The following is a 24,478-nucleotide window of genomic DNA, read 5'->3' on the forward strand; positions in this document are numbered from 1 at the left end:
CGCTCTTGGTTCCTTCCTCTACAAAATGTCTTGAAAGCAAAGCAAGAAATCACATCTTCCACGTGCCCATGGCTGGGCTGCCTCGCAACGGGGATCAACAGTTTCCTGAACCTCTCAGGTTCTTCAATAAAACTGCCTTTAATTTCTGCCTTCATTGATCCTCCCAGAGACATGTTTAACTCCACATGCCAAAAGGGGAAAGGAGGGAATTAGATTTTTATGGAGTGACTATATTGTGGTAAGCACCTGACAGACATGTTCTCATTTGATCCTTGCAATAGTCCTGGAAGGTAGGTTCTGTTATGAGCCGCATTTTACAGTTGGGGAAAGAGGCAAACAGAAGTTAAATGACTTGCTTAGGGTCACACAGTCTGTAAGTGTCTCGAGTCAAATTTAAAATCAGGTCTTCCTGGTCTAGAACCAGAATCTTACAGGCAAGACAACTCCTGCTGCTCCCTCCTATCACATGTCCAAATTCCTGCCAATCAGGCCTTGATGGCATGTCACACCCCCTTACCTTCAGAGTCCCTCCCACCCCCCATGTCCAGGTCAGGCCATTCTGTTACAAGCAGACAACTGTCCTCAAGCACAGATCTGCCCAGGGAGCCTCCTCCCCAACTTCTCTGGCCTCTTCACAGTTCTCCATAACCTGGCCTCAGCCTCACACTCTGGAGTCTCCCTGACTCTCTATCCAATGACGCTGGATTTCTTTCTGCTCCTCACACAATGTCTCCCATCAGCAGGCCTTTGGATGGCCGTCCTCCAAGACTGGAAAGAAATCCATCCTTTCCCGTTGTTTCTAACAGAGTTTCTGTTAGAAACAACTGTCTTCTACACAAAGTTGACCCCCAACTGCCAGGATCTTCCTTCCAAAACTAGACCCCGGCACTTTTATACGTGTTCATTGTTTCTCCCCTCTGGGAATAGGGCTCCCCGCCCCGCCCCCCCATCCACAATAACTGGCATACAGTAGGTGTTTAATAAGTCTTGAACTGACTGAATGGTCAAGCAGCCTCAGAGCCCTCGGACGGAGGCACAGCTCCTCCAGGCTCCTTCCTTCCACCCAAGAGGCCCTGGACATCTCGCAGCTGGTCTTTCTTCTTGCTTGGTGGTTGGGCGCGCAGTTTCCATGTGAGGCTCTCCTCAGCAAATCTGCAGGACTTCAGGGAAAATCACTTTGGGTCAGTCAGGAGGCTACTCCATGCCAGGCTCCAAGGAGAGGCTGCTTGTAGAGCCCTGTCTGTGATGTCCCCAAAGTTTCAGGGCAACGTCAAGCCTGGCAACTCTCCATTCTTCTTGCTCTCCTTATTGTGTGGATCTCGGGAAGCAAAATGCCCAAGGGCTGCACGAGGGAGGGACCTCCCAATGACAGGACTCTGGAAAACCCCATGGAAGGAAGCTACTGTCATCACACCATGAGGAGCCAAGAGGAGAGAACAGCTTGTGTCCTTGTGCCGGCCAATCCCTCAGGGAAACTCCAAGCCCTACGTAGTCCAGTGGCTGCCTGAAACTCCCCTGGGGCCTTCTATCTGCTTGTCTTTTCATTTGGCACTGACGTTTACACAACATCTGAAAGCATACCACGTGTTTTATCTAGGGGATCTTACCTGATCTTCCCCAAAACTCTAGCAGGTACAGCATGTCCAGGGCTGGAAGCCCCCAGACCGAGGAAAAATGACCACCCCCCCCCACCAAGAGTCCTTTTCCAGCCAGGCACCAAAGTGTAAAGGTAACCTGAGCCCCTGATCTAGGCACAAAGTCAATCCTGAGGAAGAGAGTGTGAGCTGGGTAATATCGGAGAAATAATACAGATCTTCCAAAGATCCCACAATGCCTGGTTGACCAAGCAGATCATTTAAAATCCATCTGCTTCCAGAATAATATAAAGCAGATTCAAAAGTTTCCTTCAACACAGAATGAAAAAGTCAAAGGAACCCCAAATAGAAAGCCAGAGGGTCTTCTCAAGTGGTAGCTTAGGGGGTGTGCAGAAGCCACCTGAGGAAGAGAGGAGTCCTGGGACATGGGGATGGGGGCCAGCTTTTAAGCAGAACGACTACTCAAGAAGGGGAGCTAAAGTTCCCCTGGGACCCCAACCCCAAACTCAGAAAATTCCTCAAAGTGCCTGTGGAGACTCCTTAAGACCCTGTGCCACACTGTTCAAAGACATTTCCTCATCCAAAGATGTTCAAATCAAAGTGTACTTCCTAACCCAAGGAAATCAGAGATTCAATCTAAAAAAAGTCACTAGTAAAGTAAGGTACGATATAATCTCAGAAGATTCAACGCTGCAGCCAAAACTATCAACAATGACCAGCTGAAAAAAAGGGGCACATGAGGGGGAAGAAACCAGCTCTCACCAAGGACATCAAAAAAATGGCTGGAGAAGAGGCAGGCAAGCAAGTTTAGTGGCGGAAGCCAGGGAGGCCAGACTACAAGCTGAGGGGTGATATCCCGGGAGCCAAGAAAGAGTCAAGAACCCAGAAAGTCTTCAGGACCTTGGGTAGCTCCTCCATGACCAGGCCCAGGACTCTGGTCCCTGCACAATAACCCTTCAGAGGTCACAGAGCCACTTTAGCATTAAAAACATAGGTGCTGCTTCTATTGTCAGGGAGAAAATGAGGATGACCTAGAGACATTGTCACCCCATGTGGAATAAGCACCGGATTTGGACTCAAGCAAGGACCAGAGCTAGAATTCCATCCTTGTGACTTACAATTGGCTACCTCCGCAAAAGTGACTTTACCTGTCTGGGCTCCATTTCCTCATCTCTAAAATGAGGCGGTGACCTCTCCCTTGAGCTACTGAGTTATGGCCTACTCAGTGAGGTAAAAGGTGACATCATCTCTGAAGAGGGTTAAGGACACACGAGTACCATTACCGATGAGAGAGCAAGTGGTTTCAAAAGGTCCCCGTGGGGAACAACTTAGAAACAAGCAATAAAACCACATTTCTCAAATGGCAGCAAGGCTCAGCTGAAGATGTGCACCATGAATTCTCCCCTCATAAGCTATCAGCCCCTCAAGGTAAAAAGGTAAAACTTGTTGCCTCCAACACTAGTGGCTGGGAATCAGTGAACAGGTGCAGAGAAATCAAATGGTGCCTTCTGTTGGGGCACGAGTGCCCAATTCTGACTTGGCTGCCACTTGCTGCCTCATCCTTACCTGTAAAATGAAAAAGGTGTAGGAGACGCTCTCCAAAGGCCTCTACTTCCATGTGTGAAATGATCTGAAGGAGTTCTGAGATGGTTACTGTCTCCTCTTCTACAAGCCTTCTGTCTAAACAGAGACAGGTGAGATGCCACCTTTGGTTTTCAGGCAAGAGAATGGAGGCTCCAGAAGGACTGAAGCGTGAGCATCACTTCTCCCCTGCGGGTCCAAGACGAAGCAGCCGTCCACAATCAGTTACATGACATCCAGGTCGCTGCTGGTGCCGTTTCTCCAAAACTGCTCAACTAGACATGAGTTAAGCCCCCGACAAATTAGTAACTCTCTGAATCTGAGCTAGTCACTTAGTCCAAAGCTCAACTTCCTGAGCAGGAAATGACTAGCATCTGCAATAGCTCACTCCTGGAGCTGGGAGGAACAAATCAGAGAATGTACAGAAAACACCTGCAGACTTTAAAGAACTGAGAAACTGGGGCCCAGGAGAAAGTTCAACTTTGACCTAATTATACAAAGCCCCTTCAAGTTAGAACAGAGCTAAACCTTCTGGAAAACATGGGCAAGACTGATCAAAGCAAAGCTGCCTAACCAGACATCGGCAGATCCAGGCATCTTCCAACCAAAGCCAACCAATGATACTTTTAGCTATCATTATGGAAATTTTAGCAAAAATCTTACCAGAAAACTACAGTAAAAACTGCTGTCGCTCAAAGTGCAAAATATCCAACATTAATTCATATAATCGGGTAAGAGAAATCTCATGGCCACACCTTAGGCCAAAGAGAAGCATCTAATTGGATGACATCACTGTCTGGCTATGCAACTTCAGAGCCACCCAAAGCAGCAGCCAGGCAAGAAATCAATCCCCCCCTTTAGCTAGTGTTCCAAACCCAGCCAAGTCCCATAGGGAAATCACCCGCTAGAAAGGACTGGAGAACACTCTTTTCTTAGGATTCCAGTGGATGCACGGCATTACCATGGGCTGTACTGGGCAACAATGAAAAGATAAGATGCAAACACTTTTTTGCCAGACACAGCAAAGCAAGAGATCCAAGATTTAACACCAGATGCTTTGTCTAAGGACAATATCCAATAACAGCAACATCCAAGCAAGAAAGTAACAAGAGGGATAATTATGAAGATCAGAGACAGTGGACATTCAAAGAAGACCATGGACGACAATTAGCTGAAGACTTAGTGAAAAATACGGGCTTATTTCTTTGGGAGGGTGGTTTTCTTATTATTAACTAAACAGAAATAATAAAAAATAACAGGACCACTACAGTTTCTGATGTAATGCAGAAAATTTACAAAGAAAACAATCTAAGCAAGAAGAGCCTAAGGGCACCACTTCCCCCCAGTTTTCAGCTGAACGTTCTCCAATTGTGGGTTTTCTATTGTGGTCCATTCTCTAGTCCATTCCCCAGCCCTTGCCTCTTTACTTGACAACATCAATTTCAAGGATAAAGGTTCTGCTTTCCAGAGGCCTAGGGAGCACAAAATTATCTGGCTAAGCACAAAGTGTTCATTTGGACAATTCACTTATTCTCTCCCGACCTTATATCTAGAATGAAACTAATTACATTATCTCTATGACTCCAGGCAGCTGAATCAAACCTAACACCTTCAATAAGCATATGTTAAAAGCCTATCACATTAGATAGACCCTGGGCTAAGCATTGGGGCTACATAGAAAATGAAGATGGCGAGGATGTAATAGCAACAGCAGTAATAGCAGGAACAGAGGAAGCAAGCAGCAGCAGTGAGACTATCAAATACTTAAATAGCCCTTACTATGTACAAGTACCATGCTAAACACTTTATAATTATTATCCTTTTTGGTCCTCCCAACATCCTTGGAAAGTAGGTGCTATTATTGTTATTAAAATGGAAACAGTCCATTCCCTCATTCTGAAGCTTCTTTCTATTCTACTAGCAAGAGACTATACAGATATATCTAAGCAAATGCAAAACAGATAAAATGTAACAGAAAGAAATTCAAAAGGAAGGGAGAGAACAGTCAGTCAAGTTTCATTTTGGAAGTTGGCTGAAGGGATCCCAAAAAGGGATGATGAGGCAGAAGCCCGTGTTCAAGAGTTACTTATGCAGAGGCAGAAGAAATCCCCTGATAGGGGACTGATTTGCAGACTAATATGAAAGCAACTAGAAGTAAGGGAAGGGGAAGGCAGCTGGGAATCAGATGGATAATCTCTAAAGACCAGGTTGAGTTTCTATACATTACCAATAAAACCCAACAGAGATGGAAAGAAAAAACATTCCAAGTAACTACAGAATGTATAAAACATTTGGAAGGTCACCTAGTAAGAAATATGAAAATATGTGAATACAATTCACAAATTACTCTTTACAGAAAGTAATTCCTTTAAAAAAAATTGGAGAAATATTAAATGTCTATGGTTAGGCTGTGCCAACATAATTATCTAAATAAACTGACTATGATATGCCAATCTACCCAAAGCTACCCAAAGAGAATTGCATCATAGTGCCAGACTACTAAACTCAGCTAAAGTAATAAATTCATCTTAAAGAATACAAGAATGTCAAGAATGATACAATGAAAAAGTGTGAAGGAAAATAGTGTCTAGTATCAGATTTTAAACTATACAGAAAAATAATCATCTGGTACTAGTTAAAAAACAAAATTTGTCAGTGGAACAGATTAGAAAAACAAGACTGAGAAGTAAACATGTCGGAAAAAGCATGGTCCAGACGCTCAAAGATCCTACCTACTGAGGCAAAGCCGCAACAAAATTGAACAATTGAACAAAATTGCTGGGAAAACCAGAAAGCAATCTGGTAGAAATTAATTTTAGACCAACATATCATATTGTATACCACAATAAATTCCAAATGGAAACATGACTTAGATATAAAAAGACCACTATATTTAGCAATTACAGGATCACTGGTAACTTGTTCAAGAGCCATGTAAAACCAGAGATGGGATTAGATGCCAAATTACAAGAAAGAAATAAGGAAACAGAGTATTGACAACCTTTTCTAAGAATCTGGATAAGATGCTACCATCCCCCATGAGAATGTAAGTGTCTTTAAGGGCAAGAACTGTCTGCATGGGTATTTCCAGCACTTAGTACAGCCCCAGGCACAAAACAGAGTGTTTAATTAAATTCCTGTTAACTTGAAAAGAGCTGGAGGAAAGGGCAGGCACCTGTTAATATTAGATAAATTTGTGAAGAACCTAATTAACATGGCTACATGACTTAGCCAGAGTCAACAACATGGAACTAGGGACAGGGCTCCAGTCAACCTGGAATTCAGTTCCTGGCTAGGTTTTCCATCTTGAACCTTCCCCCGCCAAGTTCATGCTTTTCATGCTTGGGCACCTCAGCACATTGAGTTCCCTGAACTCTTCACCACTTAAGCTTCCAACTTCACTACCACTTCAGCCTCTCCCTCCTAATGTTCCATCTCCATTACCCAGAACTGTGAAGTTCTTCCATCCTTCCAGATCACTCCGTGCACCTTAGCTGATTTGCCCAACTACTGCCTCCAACCTAGACGGCTGTGACCAACCAGCCTTGAACCCCATATTATGAACGTTGCTTTGTGGAATCTCAACCTGAATTGTTCCCACTGGGAGCCTTCTGCGTTTCAGAGAGCCTCTGAGGTCCTTTCTAGCTCTAGGTGTCAGACAGTGAGTCTCCTGAATGACAGATCCATTGGAGGAGGGATCCAGGAGACAGACAAAGGAGTAGGGTGAGAGGGAAGAGAATATGGGACCCTAGGAAAATAATGACTCTGAAGCACTACAACGTAAGGGGAATGGAAGCTACAACTGGGCCCACTAAGAGATGGAGAACGATCAGCAGATTGCTCCCTAAAACCACAAAACAAAATGTGGAATGACAGAATATGCGCTTTGAAATTGGTTAATTGTCAAGATAGCACAAAAGATGGCAATATACCTGGATGGCAGGATAGTATGAATCCTCGGAATAATCTAGCCCAACAGTCTCTTCTAAAATGGTTACTACACTATACTATGAGCTGAATATACCAGACTCAAAGATCATGGGGATCCCAGAAGCTTCAGTCCCAGGAGGAGGCTATGTCCAAAAGAGAGAGTTCCCACTTAGAAGAGTCAAGGGGAAGGGTCAGCTGGCAAGGAGGACGGGAAGGAAGAGACAGACAAGAAAGCCAACAGTCAAGGGCAGAGAGCTCAGCCCCAGATGTCAAGGGAAACCATCACAAAAATGAGGTTCTATGAAGAATGAAAAGAGAAAAAGGGGGAGGGCTGAAACAGGCCCAAAGATGGAATTGGCCAGAGCTCAGGAGACTAAGTTCAGTCAGCACCGGGGACTTCAGAGTGGCCCAAACAGCGAGCTGCCCCTCTTCTTAAGGCCAGGATCAACACACCATCGGGAAGTCCTCTGTAGAAAACCTAGTGTGGAATGTTTGTGGCAGCCCTTTTTGTAGTGGCTAAAAACTGGAAACTGAATGGATGTCCATCAGTTGGAGAATGGTTGAATAAATTGTGGTATATGAAAATTATGGAATATTACTGTTCTGTAAGAAATGACCAACAGGATAATTTCAGAAAGGCCTGGAGAGACTTACATGAACTGATGCTGAGTGAAATGAGCAGGACCAGGAGATCATTATATACTTCAACAACAATACTATATGATGACCAGTTCTGATGGATCAGGCCATCCTCAGCAACGAGATCAACCAAATCATTTCTAATGGAGCAGTAATGAACTGAACTAGCTATGCCCAGAAAAAGAACTCTGGGAGATGACTAAAAACCATTACATTGAATTCCCAATCCCTATATTTATGCACACCTGCATTTTTGATTTCCCTCACAAGCTAATTGTACAATATTTCAGAGTCTGATTCTTTTTCTACAGCAAAATAATGTTTTCGTCAGGTATACTTATTGTGTATCTAATTTATATTTTAATACATTTAACATCTACTGGTCATCCTGCCATCTAGGGGGGGGGGGGGGGGTAAGAGGTGAAAAATTGGAACAAGAGGTTTGGCAATTGTTAATGCTGTAAAGTTACCCATGTATATATCCTGTAAATAAAAGGCTATTAAATAAAAAAAAAAAAAAAAAAAAAAAGAAAACCTAGTGTGGACATTGTTTGGGCACATTTTCCAGGAAAAGCATGCACCAGGGATGGGTGGCCCTTCCCCAGGCCATGGGGGGCTGGGGGGAGGGAAAGCCTTTTAGCAAGAGGCCAGAACTTTCTCTGTAGGCTTTGAGATCAAACTAAGTAGAAACTGATCCCTGCAGTCACTCATTATCTTGGAAAACCACAAATTAACATAGTGCTGGATGGGATTTTTGTTTTGTTTTGTTAAGCATTGCTTCAGTTTGGCTTTTTGGCTTCAGTCTGGTCACCTGTGGCCTAAGGCCCCAGTAAGTGACTTGTCCAGCAAGGCATATGGGTAAAGTGGGGGAACCCCATCTGACTGGCCCTGAGGCCAGGACACTTTCCTGACATCAGTAAAGGAGGGAAGGGAATCCTGGGGGGAGCAGTTTGAGTGGGGACAAACGCCAGATACTCAGGGATACTGAGGAGTGAACTGCATTGTGAGGAAATAAGGCAATTAACAGTGAAAGAGAGAGCACAAATGGTACAATATTTCAGAGTCTGATTCTTTTTGTACAGCAAAATAACGTTTTGGTCATGTATACTTATTATGTATCTAATTTATATTTTAATGTATTTAACATCTACTGGTCATCCTGTCATCTGGGGGAGGGGGTGGGGAGGTAAGAGGTGAAAAATTGGAACAAGAGGTTTGGCAATTGTTAATGCTGCAAAGTTACCCATGCATATATCCTGTAAATAAAAGGCTATTAAATAAAAATAAAATAAAATGGGGGGAAAAAAAAAAAAAAGAAAGAAAGAGAGCACAGGAAAATAGCGTAGGTTGAGAGTGGGAAGAGACCAAAGGGATAATTCTAGCTGAAACTCATTTTACAGAAAAGGAAACGGAGTCCCAGAGAAATTAAAGCAAATTGCCCCATATCACACAGGGACAGAACTAATAGGCAAGCTCCAAATTCTCAGGGCCACACTCATTCTTTTCAAGAGCACATTTTCACACTGGGCAGACTTGACCAGAGAATGTCATCAGCACTGAGGGCGGGCCCAATCTGCCCTCAAGAGGTTTCCATCTGACCCCAGGAAGGAAAGAAGTCAAGAGATAGGGAGGATGAAGGTGGAAAGGGGAGTAGCAGCCCAAGGCTCCAGGGGACAATCGGCAATCCACATTTATTAAGAATGGAGTAGGTGCCAGTCACCGTGGAAAGCGAAAACAGACCCTGCTCTCAAGGAGCTCCCATTCTGTTTTGGGAAATAACAAGAGATTAATAAACACAAAGTACTGGACTGAAGTTCAAGTAAATGTGCCAAACACAAAGTCCCCCCGCCTTTGGGCTGAGCACCTGGAACCTGGAGAGGCCTCCCCTTCCCAATTTTGGCATAATACATTAAAGGGGATTTTGTTCCTACAGCCCTTGCTTCTACCCTCCAGCCCTTCTAGTTCAGGCAAAAAGGGCTGGAGCAGAGTCACCAAGCAGCCAGGATAAAGGCCTCCTCTGGCAAGCGGAGTCCGGTTTTTCTTCCTAGCTTTACCAAAATAGAAGCTTATATTCCATTAACACATGAGGAGACAGGGAGCTGGGAAAAGAATCTGGAACTCAACATTTAAAAAAAAAAAAGGATGTCCAAAAAAGACCTCCACGGCCTCCTCTGCACACGGCGGCACTCACCATGCCTGTCTCAGGCCCAGGTGGCGTCCCCGCTCTCAGTCCCTGCTTCTCGCCCTCTTTTGGCCCTTTCCCTGACCTGTGCCTCCCCCAGGAACAGGTGCCTCCATAAGGGAAAAGAATACGGGCCAGGGAGCATGGGCCTAGCAATCATCCTGAGTAACCTTGTTGGCAACCTTACCCCACGACGCTTGCCAAGCTAGGACCACAAGCAGAGAATACAAAGTGAAACGGCCCATTTCTCATATCAAGGGGACAGGGTGCCAACCTTGGCTCCTAACCCAGAGCGCAGTTTGGGGCCAATCACGGAAATCTGCCCAGTCCTCAGGGCTCTTGGAATGCTGCCCTGGGTCACCTTTAAGGCTCTACCATCAGCGCTGTGATTCAGCGCAAGCTTTTTCTTTTAGTCAAATAGCCAAATTTCTAGAAAAAGCAAGTCATGCTAACTTCCACACTCACACCTCAACCTTAAAGACTGGCCCAATCAAAGAGCTGTTCAAAAGCTGCAGAAGGAGCCAAATACAAAACCAAAATGGAAACTCCCTGTACAAAGAGAAGCACCAGAACGCTGCGGGGAGGGGAGGGGGAGAAGGGAGGAGGGCATGGTAACTGGGAGAAGAAAAAGGACAGAGACCACCCCCAGCAACACTGAAGAAACATAGGATTCCCAAAGCAGGACTGAGTGAAGGTGTATGTAAGGGGCTTTTGTTTGGGAACTTCACCCCTCAAAATAAAGGTTACTGCTTCGCTAACATGACAGAAATGGAAAAGGAGAAATGCTGGAGGGGATATACAAAAATAGGGACACTAATGAACTGGTGGTAGTCATGAACTGGTGCAACCACTCTGGAAAACCATTTGGACAGGGGCCAGGTCTCTAAAGCTGTACCCGCCCTCTGACCTAGCAATCCCAAGTAGGCCGGTAAGCTAGAGATCAAAGAAAAGGAAAAGGGCCCATCTACATAAAAATATTTATAGCAGCTTTTTGTGGTGGCAAAAAATTGGAAACTGACGGGATGCCAATTAATCGAGGAATGGCTGAACAAGTTGTAGCACAGGATGAATTTTTACTGTGTTGCCAAAAATGGCGATTCAGATGGTTCAGAAAAACTTGAGAAGACTCACATGAGCTGTTGAAGAGGAGAACGAGCAGAACCAGGAGAGCAGTACCAAGAAACAGCATGACTGTAGGACGATCAACTGTGAAAGACTTGGCAACACAATGATCCATGGCAATTCAAAGGCCCCAGATGAAAAACACTCTTCTCCAAAGAAAGAACCAATGCACTAAGTATACATGGAAACTTTTTAAACTTTACTTTTCTTGGGGTTTGGAGGCATTTTGGGGGGCAATATGACTAATACAAAAATATATGACTTATGACTTCACACATGATTGCCTTCTCAATGGGTAGGGGAGGAGCTAGAGGAAGAGAATTTATAATTTTAAAAAAATATTGAAAAGAAATTATAGGAGGCAGCTAGATGGCATACCAGCGTGGAGTCAGGAGAACCTGAGTTCAGTTCAGCCTCAGATACTTAACACTTTCTAGCTTTAGGACTAGTCATTAACCCCACTGGACAAGTCATTAACCCCAACTGCCTTAGCCCAAAAAAAAAAAAAAAAAAAAAAAAAAAAAAAAGAGGAAGAATAGTAATTATACATGTGACATGGGGTGGAGAACAAAGGTTACCAGTGACCCATTAGCTGCTGCCTGAAGGCCTGGTCTCAGTTTCCCCTGTCCTTGTCTTAGATCTATCCTGGCTGGCTCTACCCCCATGCTTCTGACATTCCAGACTTCTTTCCTGGATAATAAGCTATTCCTAAGCCCTAAAAATGTGTTTCCATGTTCTATGCAGGGTCTGCCCAGCTCTTTCCATTCTCTAAGTGATCTCCATCAGGTTCCAGAGGCTCACTCGTCACTCCCCCAATGATTCCCACTTGCACTGCAGAACCCCATCATCATCTGTCTGCCGGCGTGCCCTGGGCACCTGACACGTACCATATCTAAAAGGGAGTTTCTTATCTCACCCTCTGATCTGTGTCCTCCCCCACACTTCCCTAGGCCCAGACACACTCTGCTCCTTGTAATTGGTGAACTCTGGGGCTGCCCTATTGTTTGGCTGAATCATGTGAAGATTGAAGTCCACTAAAGCCCTGGGGCTTTTCCATGTGAATCACAGGCAGGCCTTACCTCCACTTTAGAGAGAAGACCCTTTCCAAAAAGCAAGCTGGCAGACACATCCAGAGTTACACAAATCATTCCTATTTTCAGCAAAAGTTTTGGCCCAATGCTCTAACCTACACTAAATGCTGCTAGATCCAAATTCAGCCCTCCAACATTTTAATTACCCCCTGCTACCCTTTTCAAGATCATGCAGCCTCCATCTTCCCTCAATTTGTGTCACCAATAAGCAATATCTTAAACTCAATATACCCTCTACTTCATCTCCCCATTTCTGTTCAGAGCAAGGGCAACCTTCTGGTCACTCAGGTTCACTTCCTCTCCCCAATCAATTGTCAATTCCCTGAACACCATCTCTCTCACATTCTTCCCCTTCTCTCCATTAACCTCTCATGTGAATGAATCCTAATGGTATCCCCAGGATCCACTCTCTCACCTTCCCAATCCATCTTCCCCAAACTGCCAAAACCTTCTTCCCACGATCTTCCTGCCTAAGTGTTCATTCAGTGAGTACATTCCCTGTCGAGGAGGCAATCAAGCCTGTTTCCCCTGGCATTGCAAAGTTACAAGAGTAATCATATTCTTTGATCAAATAATCCCATCATTAGGAATTGACCCAATTATCAAAAATAAAGAAGCAGCTAGACAAAAATTTCTCAACTGTGCTTTACATAGCTCTAAGAATCTGAAAACCTCAATGTCCAGCAATAAAGGAATAGTTAAATTTATGGAGGTACATAACGCAATTGAATACTGTAATGTAAACCAGGGACAAGTATAAGCAAAACAAAGAAATTTAGAAAATTCTTCACAAATAATGCAAAGTAGGAAAAAGCAAAACCAGAACAATGGAGTAAACACCAACTATAGCCAAGTGAACAAGAAAAGTAAGGCCAGAGAATCTTAATGAATAACTACTGACCAAAAATATCACTATTTCATCTGTCAAAATTGACTTGAATGTAAATGGTTAGACTAAGTAATTTTAGCTGGTTGCATCTTAAGTTCAATGCTAATCTTTGAATGAAACATTAAAAAAAAAAAAAAAAAAAAACCCAGCAGCTCAAACCATTTTTACATTAGCAAAAATGTTAACAAATTAAATCCATGAAAAGCTATCGATAATGAGACAACATCCTTTCTCGGAAGCCTGAAATCAAAGTCATGCTTAGTCATCCAAGAGACCATTGTCAACTACTAGACTTAGTCACTCAGTGCCAAGGCAAAGCATGCCAGGGCTCCAAGCAAGGTGTAAGCGCAGCTAAAGTATCAGGACAGGAAGAAGTCCCACCCTTCTTACTCGCTGCCTCACCGTCAAGCAAAGAGCCACAAGGTAAGCCCCGTGTTCTTTCAGCGGGTCCCAGGAGTGCACCCCCCCCCATCCTCCTCCCTCTCCCCCCAGTAAGTACCGATTCCAAAACCAGCTGCTCTGTGCCCCTAGATACCTTTGTTGGATAACCGATCCTCCAGATGCTCAAGACAAATGGGGAACATTTAACTCTGGTAGAGCAAGATCATTAAGCACATCATGGAGCTCTTTTCTTTCAACTTTTAAAGTAAAAGATCACTCTGGAGCCAAAGATGCTGTGGCTCACCTGTTCCACTGATTCGATTTGTTTTCCAAAAATGCAAAAACTACCTGACTAGGAGAGGGAGGGAGAAAAAAAAAATAAACAGCCCACAGCAAACAACATAGTTTAGCATAGATCCCTGAATACTAAGAGCAAGAGCTGAGTGATCACTTTTTATAGAAGATTATGATGGTGTAAACCCACGTAAGTCATCAGCATTTCTACATGTTATCAACAAAGTCCAGCAGCAAGAAATAAAGAGAAATTCCACTGAAAATGACTGCAGACAATATCAAATACTTGGGAGTCTATCAGCCAAGACAAACACTAACCTTAAATGCGCACTGGATGAATACAACTATAGAAACATTTTTCATACAAATAAAGTCAGATCTAAAATAATTGGAAAATTATTCCAACAATAACTTCAGCCAAGTTGCTGGATATAGAATAAACCCATGAAAAATCAGCATTTCCTCAAAGGGATGCCCATCAATTGGGGAAGGGCTAAACAAGCTGTGATATATGATTGTGATGGAAAGTCACTGGGCTGAAAGAAGGCTGATTTCAGAAAAACCTGGAAAGACTTACATTAACTGATGCAAAGTAAGATGAACAAAATCAGGAGAACATTGTACACAGTAATAAATAGGACCATCATATGATGAAGAATTGTGAACGACCTAGCTGTTCTGGGCAATACAATGATCCAAGACGATTCCAAAGGGTTTACGATGAAACTTGCTACCCACCTTCAAATAAAGAACTGATGTTGTCTGAATAAAGACAACAGAATCAAACTCCTTCCTTCCTTTCTTCCCTCTCTCCATTCCTTCCTTTCTTGTACAAAATGACTAATATGGAAATGTTTTACACAATGTAATCACACATGTGTAACCTATATGGGACAGCTTACCATCTCAAGGAGGGTAAAAGAGAGGGAGGAATAGAATTTGGAACTCAAAATTTTTAAAATTCTTTTAACATGTAATTGAGGGAAAATATTTTCTTAAAAAAAAAAAAATCAACATTTCTATCGATGGTCAACAAAATGTATCAGAAAAAGATAAAAAGGTTAATTCCACTTAAAGCACCTATGGGATGTGTAAAATACTTCAAAGTCCTTCCTTATAAAGCTGTAATCAAAGTAGTTTCAGAGTATCTTCATCATTTGAGGCACACATTTGAGGATCCGATTGAAATTAAACTGAGACAACTCCCTCTGTGTTCCAAGATAGGCTCCCGACGAATACGTGACCTTGATATAAATGGTCACATCATAAACAAATGAAGAGAACCAAGGAAGAAATGACCTTTCATCTCAATAAACAGAGAAAAGAGTGATCGAGCAAATCCTTGGGAGGATCCCAGAAGAAGAAATGGCCATCTTTTATAACATGCAATTTAAAAGCTCTTACATAAATAAATCCAATGAAACTAACATTAGAAAGGAAATAATTAATTAGGGGAAAGCAAATTTTTACAACAAATTTCTCTGGCAAAGGTTTCATTTATATATATGGATCTGATTCCAGTTTTTAAAGCACCATTCCCCAAGTGATTTAAAGTCCAAAGGATACAAATAGGCCGATCTCAAGGAAAGAAGTAAGTTATTTATAGCCATGAGATAAAAAGTTACAAACTATTAATGATCAGAGATGCAAATTAATGTGGTTGTATTTCACATCCATCAGATTTGGCCAAGCTGACAAAGAAAAATGGTCCCCTTTCTCCCTACTTTTTCATTATCTTCTTTGACATTCTAAAACTTTTGTTCCTTCAGATGGGTTTGTTTTTCATTCTGCAACATATTCCTTTGGTAGTAAAACATGACGCTGAATATTTAATTGCTATTGTTATTATATTGGTTGGCCAATCCATGAGGAGTTACCATTTCTTCTGTCTTTGGAGGAAAAAACAGGCACCAAAGTACACAGAGGAAGTTGGGACAGGTCCAGTCATTCTGGAAGACAATTTTTGGAACTACTGCCCTATAATCACTGACCTGTCACTTTTACCCAGAGACACCTCAACTAGGCCATTAACCCAAAGAGATCAAAGATGGAGGGGAAATCCCCCACAAATCTCAATGTATAATTACAACATGAAGAATTGGAATAAGGGAAGAAGAATCCCTTCCTTTTTCAGCAAAGAGGAAGAACAGCGTGCACAAGACTTTACACACTGTCGCACTTCAGTGGAGGCCTAGGATTCCCCCCCTTTTAAAAAAAAAGTCTATTACAAGAGATGGCAGGTTTGCTAAGAGAGAGAAGGGACAGATGATGTGGTCACATAAAAACAAAAAGCATGATTTTCCCAAAGGCAGCAGCACTTCTGAGTAAGCCTATTTACTTGCTTCCACAGAATTTTAACAAGTTTGATTATCCAGTTTCAAAAATAGACTAGAAACTGTTAAGTAGAAAGGAGTGAGAAATGCCCGTAGCCATGAGTCTGACGGTGAAGAAGCAGGAAGCCGGCTCCAGAAGGGGCGGCCGCACTCAGGCCTGCGCCCTGTGCGGCTGCAGTCAGCGAGACTCACCACCACATCCTGCAACATGACCAGGGCCCAGAAGTGGCCCCAGAAGCTCCCTGGGCAGCACGGGCTCTGGCAGGCCTGGCCCCAAGGGCTGGTCCCCAGTCACCAAAACTGTGGGGAAAGCTCCCCACACTCTGCTCCAGCACCTGTGCCCTAGCGGGGGGTGAGGGCAGCATCCAGAACTAGGGAAGCCCGGGTGTCGGCACACGGAAACGTGCCTGCTGCTGGACCCTTCTGAACACACGACCTCCACCGAGCACTCTCACAAAGCAGGGGGCACCACAAAGATGCTGGCGGAGACCTCCTGGGGGCAAGGAGGGGCTGACCCGTATGGGGGGCCTTGGGCTGGGGCCCGTGGGGAGCAGTACCTACCTGCCTTCATCGCAGAACCAGGACACTGGGCTGAGGGACGCGCCTTCTCTGCTGCTTCACGCTGGTCCCAGAGGGTGGCTGGCTGGGGAGGGAGGGGGCACATGGTCAGCGACTGAGGCAGCCGCCCTCCGGGCACTCTCTGCACCCACAATCTGCAGGGCCGACGCCCCAACGGCTTCTCAGCCCCCCAACTTCCATGGCTCCCACACCAGCCCCGTGGTCCCTAAGGAGCACTTCCCCGCACCACGGCGGAGCCATTCACCCCAATTCTCTCACTTGGGCGCCCGGACTGAGATGTCTGGAGTAAAGGCTGGAGGCAGCGTCTGACCAAGTCTTGCCGACTCTGGCCGCCCCCAGACCTTCTCCCCCACCTTTCAAAAACCTCAGTCTGCACATTCCACAGACATCTCCCTCTCGACACGCCCCAAACGGAGCCCCCCCCCCCCAGCCTTGTCCCCCATGTTCAAGCCCTTGCTGAGGATTCCCCCCTCCCCAATCACCATCTCTCTAGAACAGCTGTTCCTAGGACATTACCACTGCGCCCCCTTTCCCTCCACTTCAGGTCTGGCCTAGCACCTCAGCTGCTAGGAGAGGAAGGGAGGACCCCCACCTAATCATGCCCGCCGCCGGTTACAGCGAGCTCCCCCATGCTGGTCTCATGGGATCCTCACAATTCGTAGCATCATTCCTTCTTGAGAGATGAGGAAGAGGCAGCAAACCAAGGGAGAGATACCTTGCTCAAGGTCACATGGCTACTAAGCGTCTGAGGTAGGATTTGAATTCAGGTCTTCCTGACTCCTCCCCAACTTAATGAACTGGTGGCTCCCCATCACCCCCGGCCTGGGCTCTCATGCCTCTCCTCCTCTCAGCCAGGTGGCAGTGGGCAGAGCTCAGGACTCGGGATCAGGAGTTCTCTTCCTGAGTTCAAATCCTGCCTCAGACCCTCGCTAGCCAGGTGACCCCGGTCCAGTCCCTTTCCCCGTCTATGGCAGTTTCCTCATCTATGAAATGAGCTGGAGGATGCAATGGCCACCACCCCAGGATCCGGCAAGAAAACCCCACCAGGGGCCAGTCAGGCGCCCCACTGGCGACCCTTCACCCCCAGACTGCGGGGACCACTTCTCCTCTGGCGCTAAAGAGAAAATGGGTCAGGGCTGAGCTTGTTGGCTTCCTTGTTGGTACCCATTTGCTACCAACGTTTGTTCACCCTGTGAGACTGAGCTGGGGGAGGAGGGGAGGCCCGGGGCTACCCCTGGCCCCCTCTGTGTTCCCAAAATTCAGCCTGGGGCCTAGGAGGTGAAGAACAGCGGAATCTCGAGGGTCCAGGACCCCCCCCCCAACGTGGCCAGAACAGAGCTCCAGAAGAGCTCCAAGCCAAGGGGCACAAGGGCTCCTCAGAGCCTAGCATAGGGGGAGCCAGGCCCTGCCTTTGTGGCTAGGGAGGCTGCCAACACTGAGACAGACACAACCTGTCTCTTTCTCTTTGTCTGATTCTCTGTCTCTAACTCTTTGTCTCTGCCTCTCATTCTCTTTCTGTCTGTCTGTCTCTCTAACTCTTTGCATGTCTCCTTTTCCAACTCTGTCTCTCATTCTCTTTCTTTGTGTTTCTCTGTGTCCAAATCTCTCTTCCTGTGTGTGTCTGTCTCTCATTCTCTTTCTGTCTGTCTGTCTGTCTCTCTAACTCTTTGCATGTCTCCTTTTCCAACTCTGTCTCTCATTCTCTTTCTTTGTGTTTCTCTGTGTGTCCAAATCTCTCTTCCTGTGTGTGTCTGTCTCTCATTCTCTTTCTGCCTCTGTCTCTCTCTCATTCTCCCTTTTCGTCTGTCTCTCTCTCTGTCTCAGCACACAAGGCTCCATCCTGCACTCGCCTGCACACAGTCAGCACTTTAAAGGCCAAGGGAAGCCCCAGACTTCCAAAGGAGCCCTGAAAGCTTCTTGGGCAGGTGGTTTCAAGGCTGATCGGAACCTCCATTTAGCAGGTGAGTGGTGAGACCGGGAGTTTAAAGCCCAATTGGTGAAGCCCGCTGTGGACCTCAGATTGACAAGGCTCCGTGACTGACCGCTTGGGGGCAGAAAGCATGGTGTAAACAACAGAGCTGTGGACCTGGCACAGGGGAGGCGACAGGTGCCCTCGACAGAAACGGCCGCGTTTGTAGAAGGGTGGGGATGACCCTTCCAAGGAGACACCTCTGGGACATCTGGGCCCTCGAATCCAGCTCAGAGCTCAGGACGACACCGAGTGGGATGTAAGCCTGGGAGCCATGTGCGGTGGGGGGGAGGAGAGAAGAGGCGGCAAAAGGCTGAGAAGGTAACATCAAGCTGTTGTGGAATCCCAGGAAGGAGAAAAGCACCCGGGACGGAAGCTGTCAGAGGTCAGAACACTTAAGTCGGTCTTCTGTTAGAGGCTGCTCTGTGCCAGACTGGGTTAAGCCCTAGAGCGAGAACTGCAAAAGCAAGGTCCAAGCCCACAGGGAGATGACATTCTAATGGAGAAGATGCTGGGAAACCCACCATGTCCACAGAAGATGCACACGTGCAAGAGCGAGGTCACCTCAGATAGGGAAAGGCCGCGACCTGGGTTGGAAACTGTCTTTTTAAATTCAGGTACTTTAGCTCTGCTTGTGTTCTCAGTTCTGTTTGGAGGAAGCCAAGAAAGCCGGCTCCCTGGGACCGGGGACCAGCAACGTGGGAGACAAGGGACTATGGAAGGAGGGGCTGCGGGTGCTCCCAGAGCAGAGTCCGAGGGCTTTGAAGGCTTCCCGGGACAGGGAACAGGAAGCTGCTATTTCAAGTTTAGTTTCAGGAGAAACCTCTTTGGCAGCTGAATGGAGAATGAAGTGAAGGAAGGAGAGACAGATCCAAAGAGAGCACCAAACCTTCTGATCTTGGGGCCCCCTTTACAAACCTCTTGGACTCCCATAGCTTTCGTGAATGTGACAATGTCCCCCTGTTGTTATGAAATCATAATGGCTTTCAAGTCCCTCAAGGCTCTCAGGGATCCCCCTTGGGGCAACCAGAGATGCCCAGAGGCCTGCAGACATAAGGCTCCAATTCACATCTCCACCTCAGCATCTTGCCCATCTTCCCAGAGCTACTCGGTAAGAGGCAGGACTCGACCCCCAACAGACTGACCACTACACCAGGCTACTTTCTAATGAGTACAAATAAAAGTAGTAAAGTGGCTGAAAAAAGACAAGCACTCTCTAGCCGGTTTCTCTCCCTATCCTCAAGTGGTCCTGACTGCAAAGTCAGCGCGTCCATCCACCACAAACACTACTTCCCCTAATCTGGATCTCCCAGGTGAACTGCAGGACAGTCCCGCATGAAAGCGCACTACCCAGAAGATCCAAGTTCAAATCCTACCTCAGCCATTTACTAGTTGCGTAACCCTTAGCAACTCCTTTAACTTTTGTCTGGCTCAGTTTTCTCATCTTTAAAATGGGAATGATAATAATAAAAGCATCTGATTCACTGGCTTGGAATGAGCACCAAATAATATTTGTAAAGAGCACTTTTACCTTAGAAATGCCAGCTAGCTATTGAGCTAAGATTTTAATTCTATTTTCTTGTTTATTCTAGCCCAGTAGAAGAGCAAAGAAAAGCTCTCTCAAGTCTTTACAACTGCTGCCTTCTTCCCACAAAGAGTGTCCCAGAGAGGTGACTGACAGATTTCAGCTTTGCTCCAGGCTCTGCAAGAGTCCGTTCCAAGCATGCAAGGGGGAGGCAAAGACTGAAAAGCTGTGCATTTGCCTTCAGATCGCGTTTGGGTCGGGGTTCATCATCTGAGCAAATGTGACCTCAGCTCGGCGCCTGCTTCCAACCCCAAAAGGGATGGCTCTGGGCAGGGCCCAGCCCCTCTGGACTCCCCTCCTCGAGGCAGATGACCTCCAAGGGCCCTCCAAACCCCAAACTCCTCCATGAAGTTCCCAGATCAGACTCTTGTAAATTCTGGAGGTCGGCCTCCAGAGTTTACAATTTTGGATGCAGCGTCCCCCAAAAGTTGGGAAGCACGGACTTACTTACTCGGCTTCTCCCTCCTTGTCACAGTAACTGGCAGGAGGCTGAGTTAGCACTGGTTCCACAACAACAAAGCTAAGGCCCGGCCCATGCTGTAATCCACTTTTTAAATACTTAAGAATTGTATGGACATAGAATTAACAAGATCAGAGCTTTTGAATTCCTACTAAAATCTTTTTATAAGAGTAACAACAGATCACACTTAATGTTCAACAACCACTTGTTCAGCCTTTAAAAAAATCACTGAGTGGATAAAGACATGACTGAAGCTGACAAGAACTGATCTCAGAATGAAGACCCTTCCCCACTGTGTGCTCAACTGCAGCTAGATCAAGAGACAACTGGAACTGGAGACACACTTTGCAGGTGGACAGACCCTCCCCCACAAAGCACGGCAGCACCACAGACTCCCCACAAACGCCGCTGCACCCCCCATGGGCCCCCACCCCAGCATCTCCACACTTTGGAGAGAACAAGCCAAGAGCCAACTGTAAATGGGCCAAGGGAGCCACATTGCCCAGTAGCCCCTAAAAGCACCGGGGCAGCAGAAAACACCCAGTTTCCTGGGATTTGCTCTCCTGCCCCAGGGAGACTCCCCCTGGCCAAGCTTTCTCCAGCCTTCCTTCCCGGGGTCTTTCTGAGAAGGGGGGGGGGGGCCTTCCGCATCACTTCCCCTTGCAGGCCACAGGACCACTCGCTGTCCCGGGCTCCGAGGGCCTTCCTGGGTCTAAGCCGGGAGCTCCTCTGGAACAGGGCCTTCCTCTTTATTTGTACATCCAGGCTTAACAAAGTGCCTGACACACAGTAGTGCCAGTACACAGTATTTATTAAGTGCCTACTAGGTGCCAGGCAACAGAAAAATAAAAAGGGGCCAAAGAGCCTTTCTTTAAGGGGCTCACCACTTAAGGGGAGAGCCGAGCACAACAAAGCACAGGCGGGATAAGGACAATCTTGGTCGAGGGAGGACCCCAGGACCAGGAGGGCTTGGGCAGCCTTCTCCCGGGAGGCAGGACCGTGGCCAGGGAGCAGAGCCCCCAGAAAGCACGTCCGGGGCTGGGAGACAGGGGTCCTGGGCCACATGCAGAGTGCTGGTCGGGGAGGGCGGTGCAAGGAGGCTGGAAAGCTGGGAGGGGGCCAGGTTAGGAAGGTCAAAGGCCACAAAGGATCCCAGAGGCCACAGGAAGCCCCGGGAGTTCCCTGAGAAGGGAGGCAAGGTGGGGCCTGTGTTTTAGGAAAATCCCTTTAGTGTCGGGACAGAGCATGGCCTGGAGTGGGCAGAGACTTGAGGCACTAGTGCAGGGGTGAGGGGAGGGGGGCCGGAGCAGAGGAGGTGCCCAATAAATGCTGGTCCCAACCCTCTGCTCCTGCAGGGAGGGCCTCCGTTCTGAATGCTCCCCTACTCCCAAGGCTCAGCTCGGGGACCCCTCCCCGGGGAAGCTTCCTGGAGCGCTCCCACCACACGTTACTTGCACATCGGCCACTGGCAGAGGCAGAAACACCCGGGTCCAAAGCCCGTCTCAGACGCTTCCTAGAGAAGCCAAACCGACCAGCAACTGGTCAGACTCGGTTTCCTCACAAGTAAAATGGGAACAAGCACCGCCCTGGCCCGGGCTCTGGGCTGTCTGGGCTATGCGGTCTCAGGTTACCTGTGACCGGGGGACCATCCCCACCCCCCGGCCGGCTGCGGACAGACACCTCCTCAGGGGACCCCCCAATGTCTTCCTCAAAGACCTCCTGCCCGTGAGCCCTACACGGCGGGGGCTCAGGCGGTGCTGCCCCAGAACCAGAACCGGAACGGGAGTCCAGGGACGCACCTGCCGGTCTGCATTTTCCGGGGGGGGGGGCGCTGCTCCGTGCCTCAGTTTCCCTCCCAGAGAGAAGCCGGGCTCCCGGCGTCAGCGCTCAGAGCGGGCCTGGGAGCGGAGCGGTCACCAGGGGCTTCCTCCAGCAGCTTCGCCCGCCCCAGGGGGCTCTTTGGGACAGGCTGACCCCACCAGTGATGGGGGTGCCCAGCTGGAGGAAGCCACGGGGGAGGGCGCCCCGGGGCCCAGGCCAGGGCCGCAGCTTCTAGCTGCCCCGCCTCCTCCCAGTGGGAGCTGCCCCCTCCCCAGTGCTCCAGACCCCGCAGCCGTACGGGCTGCCCGCGGCTTCCGGGGTCACCTGACCGCTGTCCGCCCCCCCACCCCGTGACGGGGGGAGGGGTCCCTGGGAGCAGACGCAGCCAGGGAGGGACTTCCCAACGAGACGCCGCGGGGTGTCCTGCGACCCCTGGGGGGGGGGGGGTCACAGCGGGAGGCCCGTCCCCCCCATGACTGCCCGGGCGGGCAGGAAGACCCGAGTTCCAATCCTGCCCCCCCTCCGTCGGGCTCGCGGTCCGCCCCGGCTCTGCCTTAATTTCCTTTTCTGTAACTCCTCCCAGCGGCAGAGGCTCCGGGGGGGGGCAGGGGAACCCCTAAGCCACACACAGACGGGCCCGCCCCCCAAGCCCTAAGCCCCGGGCCCCAAAGGGGAGGCAGCCCCGGCCCGGGACGTCAGGGGGCGGGGCCCCGAGCGCGCCCACCCCCGCCCGGGCCCGAGGTCCCTCTCCCCGGCCCGCGCCCTGCCCCGGGAACCTCGGGGAGAGGGGGCGGGGGCGCCGCCGGCGCCACTAACCCCTCCTAGCCGGAGCTCCGCACCGCGGCGGCAGCGCTCCCCCTCGCTCCCTGCGGGCCGGGCCCGCTCCCCGCTCTCTGCTCCGGGCCCGGCCCGGCCGGCCTGCCTGACGGGGCGGCCCAGCAGCGGCGGGGCCCGCGCCCTCCTGCCCCCGCCCTGCCCCGGCCTGGCCCCGCCGCGCGCGCCCCGGCCCGCCCGCCCGCTCACCCGGCCCCGCCGCGGGCTGCGCTCAGGCACGAAGCGCGCTCCCCAGCACCATCCGCGAAGCGCCCAAAATGGCGGCGTCCCCAGCCAGCAGGCCTGGAGCTCCCCCCTCTAGCCTACCGCCCGCCCCCGGACGGCTTCGGCCCAATCGCCGCGCCGGGGCCGCCCCCAGCTCCGCGAGCATTGGAAGGAATCTCCCACCCCTACTTCCTATTGGGTCTTCCGGAGGTTCCAGAGGCCTCGCGACCATTGGGCGAGAGCGTCCGTCAATCAGGCTCTCAGAGCGCATTCTTTTCCTACGGACTTGACGGATCCGGAAGCTCCGGCTCCCGGGGTCGGCAAGCGGCGAATGAGAAGTAGAAAGGAGACTCTCGAGTTCCCCTTCCGCCTTAGCAACAGCGAAGCCCCAGCTTGACAGACGGACCAACCCCCCAATCGGGGTGGACGCTGCTTTTTAAAAATAAATCGAGCCCGGCCAATCCCGGCAGCCGAGCAGGGTGCTTGGGGCAGCCAATGGGGGCCTGCCGATGCGGGCAGGGGCGGGCCTCAGGAAGCCCCGCCGGGGCCGCGATGACGTGATCCCAATGTGTGCGACCGCGCAAAGCCGCTCCCCGGCACGGGGAATTAGCTCAAATGGTAGAGCGCTCGCTTAGCATGCGAGAGGTAGCGGGATCGATGCCCGCATTCTCCAGCACTGCTTTTAGCTGCTTGTCCCTCCCCCCCTTTACAGCTGGAGAAACTGAGCCTCCAACCTGTGCGCGGCTCGCCCGCGCTCGTCCTTCCCCTTTTGTAAAAAAAGGGGGCCCGGGAATTGACCCGGGAAGTGTTTCTTAGGTCACGAGCCCAGCCAGAGGCCTGTGGAACAGCTCAGCACCGAGGCGGGGGAGCTCCTGGGGGCGGGGGAGGGGCAGCAGGAGCTGAGTTCGAATTCATCTTTAGCTCTGAGAGACCCACCCCCTCCCCCCGCGGCGTTCGCCCTGAGGCGGGCGGGGCCAGGGGGGAGGGAG

At 48.8% G+C, this 24,478-nt stretch overlaps 1 protein-coding gene and 1 non-coding gene across 16 annotated transcripts in view; one reads left to right on the top strand and one right to left on the bottom strand.

Moving 5' to 3' along the window:
- Positions 1 to 23,593, bottom strand: part of PPP6R3 (protein phosphatase 6 regulatory subunit 3) — an 81,500-nt gene extending 57,907 nt beyond the window's left edge. For 12 of the 15 annotated variants that reach the window (XM_031942159.1, XM_031942158.1, XM_031942157.1 and 9 more), the window contains exons 1-2: positions 23,475 to 23,592; positions 16,599 to 16,680 (exon numbers count right to left, since the gene is read on the bottom strand). The gene's annotated coding sequence lies outside the window, so the exon portion shown is untranslated. Of the gene's footprint in view, positions 1 to 3,161; positions 3,452 to 16,598; positions 16,681 to 23,474 lie in introns of those variants that run through there. The other 3 variants (XM_031942149.1, XM_031942147.1, XM_031942146.1) reach the window with 3 other exon arrangements.
- Positions 23,594 to 24,089: 496 nt separating this feature from the next.
- On the top strand, positions 24,090 to 24,162 carry TRNAA-AGC. Its single transcript has one exon. It is a non-coding gene; the product is annotated as a tRNA-Ala (tRNA).
- The last annotated feature ends 316 nt before the right edge of the window (positions 24,163 to 24,478 follow it).

This window comes from Sarcophilus harrisii, chromosome 6, assembly GCF_902635505.1.
Source record: "Sarcophilus harrisii chromosome 6, mSarHar1.11, whole genome shotgun sequence".
NCBI lineage: Eukaryota > Metazoa > Chordata > Mammalia > Dasyuromorphia > Dasyuridae > Sarcophilus > Sarcophilus harrisii.